Raw genomic sequence first — 3611 nt, 5'->3', positions numbered from 1 at the left:
TCTATATCAGTGCACACTGATTCTGAATTCCCTGAAACTCCTCGATTGTAGTCTTCAGTTTTCTTCCAGGAATGGACATGTCACAATATCGCTCATTTAAATAATTCCTGCACAAAACATATGCAAAAAAAGGAGTGAGGCCTGGTTGAGTTGCGTTAGTAGTGTGTTGAAACTCGCGGTTATGGTAAGGGCTGTAACATTTCCGAAAAAAAATCTAAACGGCTGACCAATAACAACACACTGGTCCAGGCGACCAATCAGAGCACACTGCACTTTTCAGAAGGAGGGGCTTCATAGAGACCGGAACTAAACAGAGCGTTACTGACAGACTGGGAAGAGAGGTGCTGCAACAATATAAAATATAAAAAAAAAATGCTTTTTGAACATTCAAGCATGAAAATTCTATTCTATTCTACTATTCTAGTAAACCCCCAAATCAAAATCAAGACTCTGAAAAAAGGCCTAATATGGCCTCTTTAAATTAAGCTTATATTTTTTCCATCCTGCGAGTGAATGGATGTTCTTGTCTCAACAAGAAGGAAAAGTGATTTTTTTTTCAAATCTAATTTTTTATTAGACATTTTGTCTAATTTTAAGTTTGTTTTAAGTATCCTGCACCTTTTAGTATGTTCATTTGTATGTTTTAATGTTTTAAGCAGTGTTATTTTAGTATCATTGAGATGTTATTATAGTTTTTATTTACAATTTGAGTCAGTTTAAATTTTTATATTTGCCATTTAATTTTTATTTTAAAGGTTTAGTCATAGTTTTTTTGTCATTTTTAGAAGTTTTTTTAAATGTCTTTTATAATTTTAATTCATTTTTATCAGTTTTCATTTTCATTTTAGTCAATTTTGTATGTTTTTTTTTTTAGCTATTAGCATTTAGCATTTTAGCTATTATAACCCTGGTTTTTAGCATGTGTATGTTTTTTATGATGCTCATCAAAATACAGTTGCTCCAAAACTTTTATAATAGTGGCAAATAATATATAATCTAAAGTTCACCTAAAATTAAAATTCTGTCTTATTCTACTCTACAGAACAATGAAAGTGGATGATAACCATGGCTATCAAGCTCCAAAAACGACAACGCACCATTAAAGCATAAAAAAAAAATGTCCTGAAATCTTCAAGTCCCCCTGTGGTGAAAATTAAGCTTTTGTTGATATGTTTATGTGGCGTTTTTAATATTCTACAAGACAAAACATGCAAATTCAAGTCAACATCATTGCTGAGTATTTTCAGTGAACCAATGACAGTTTTAAAAACACGGTTTCTGACGTCACAAACTGCCTGGTAACCAATCGGATCAACGTGTGATCGTCAACAAAGTGAATCTCTGAGCTGGGGCACGTTCAAGTTCAAAACGGTGCGCAACGTTTTGCTACGGTTTCCGGGTTGAACGTCATGTTTCCTGGAAACGGTGTGCACTGGTGTGCAACGGGGTTTGAGATACGTTTTCTCTTGTTTGGTGGGTGTGTCAGAACTGCAGTCCAATCAGCAGCAACATGTATATAAAGCACGCGGTATTAAAGTGAACTCGCACAATGGGTTCAAGGAAAGTAATTTACAAATGTGTTCGATGCAGCTCGGTATATGCAACAACTGAGGATATTAGAAGACATGTTTGCCATAAGTTTTATTGTAAAATATAGGATATCAACATAATGATGTAGTTGTTTATATTTTAAGCCTCATTGCAAGTGTATGACTTTTGGTATAGAAATAAACAATGGTAAAGTTAAGTGCTTTTCCTTAAAATGAGAAAGAAAATACAGGGTATTAAAACAGTATGAACAACAAATAAAGTCAGTATGTGAGGCTAAATAGATGTGTTTTAGTCTGAATTAGGTAAGATGTGTGCTTCCATTTCAGTTTCCACAAATCCCTTCACTCGATTGGGATGTTCTCTTTTGTTCTGGGCGGCAGTAGTGCAGTAACTGTAACATCGGGCATATTTTGTAATATTAAACACATATTTATACCGACTTCATCAGGCTCAGAAAATTCTTGACAAAGAATGGCCTTCTCAGCTGCCATAGTTGCAACTCTTGCGTCATCAGAACAGTGTGTTCAACGCATCACCGCTTCTGTCTAAAAAACGTTGTGCAACGTTTTTTCGGGGCTGAACGCAGCCCAGGTGTGAGTGAGTGGAGGCGGGGCTCATTTGCATATTCATAAAACCGCGTATACTAAATGAGGCAAAGAGTTACATTCAAGCTATTTAAATGTTTCATTTTGGTGATCAAAGATGAATTTTAAGGGATAAAATGATTGGCTACAGGGGGACTTTAGACCACAGTAGCTTTGTGTTTTTCATTATGAGTTTTCTTTTGGGTTCCACATTATAAAGAAAGTTATATGGTTTAAAAAATCCATGAGTAAATGATGACAATTCAGATTTTTGCCTTTATTGCATTGGTTCTTAGTCCTCTCTAGAGGGCAGTATTTTCTCATGATTCACTATTGCATTATAGTAATTCAATCCATGCAGTTTGTGACTGAATGATAAAATTATGCTTTCATTTAGTCTCTGGCATCTTCGTAGAAGACATGACATCATTGGAACGCATCCCACGGCCATAACATAGAAAAAAGAGTGCCATGTCATAGATGCTTTTTTATGTATTTGTGCTGCTGTAGCAAACCATAGCCTGCAGTCTGACCTCATTTTATTATGTAAAAGAATCCAATGATAAAGAGTTAAACGGCCGTGCCCTGTTGACTTCCACTCCCCATGCAGAACTATGAAGGCCTTGAACGACAGGTTTCAGGAACAATGCAAGCACGCATCATCCTCACGAAGGAACTGGTGTTTGTCCTCCTCATGTTTATTATAACCTGAATGACAATGAAGGTTCATCAGTAATGTATGATGGTGACTTTGTGTTGGTGTTTTGTAGAACAACAACAGATTAATATACAACTATAAATTATGAAACAAGTAAAGTCACATATAGCGCTTTATACAATGCAGATTGCTTCAAAAGCAGTTTCACAGTAATAAACAGGAAAATACATGTTGTAAAATTCGTCACAACTTCAATTTCAGCTGTAAAGCAGCTGTACGGTACACAATGGTATAACTCCCACAAACAATTCTTTGTTTTGGTTGAATCTATCTCTATATTAGGTCATTATAAAGCTTTATTTGAAGTAATCAGGGTGGAAGTGTTTGTTTTAGTATCTTAAATGGCTTATCTCTGTTGGTTTGCTCTATATATCAGAGTGCGGACTGTTCTTTGCAGAAAAGTCTTTCTTTAAGTCTTAAATCTCTTTTGCAATAAGAACAGATCCTGTTCATTTGTGTTCCTTTTTTCATGAACAATGAGAACTGCTCGCTACCAGCATGACAATTTAGTATAATTGTTGCTTTGTGACACCGTGCAGTTCTCCAATGTCTAAATTTAGACAATTTAATTATACATGTCTATAAAAGTGTCATAATTGAAAGAAGCATCAATTATTTTAGTGTGTGCAATGAAACAAGATGTTGCTTATCGCTAAAATCAAGTTGCAAGAAGCATTAGTCATGGTTTAATTTAGGCATTTTCATGTAATGAAAATCTTAGAGATTAGTCCATAAGCCTTCCTTAGAAATCAAAATGA

Source organism: Scardinius erythrophthalmus (genome assembly GCF_964197995.2).
Source record: "Scardinius erythrophthalmus genome assembly, chromosome: 23".
Taxonomy (NCBI): Eukaryota; Metazoa; Chordata; class Actinopteri; order Cypriniformes; family Leuciscidae; genus Scardinius; species Scardinius erythrophthalmus.
Note: the sequence above shows the minus strand (reverse complement) of the source record.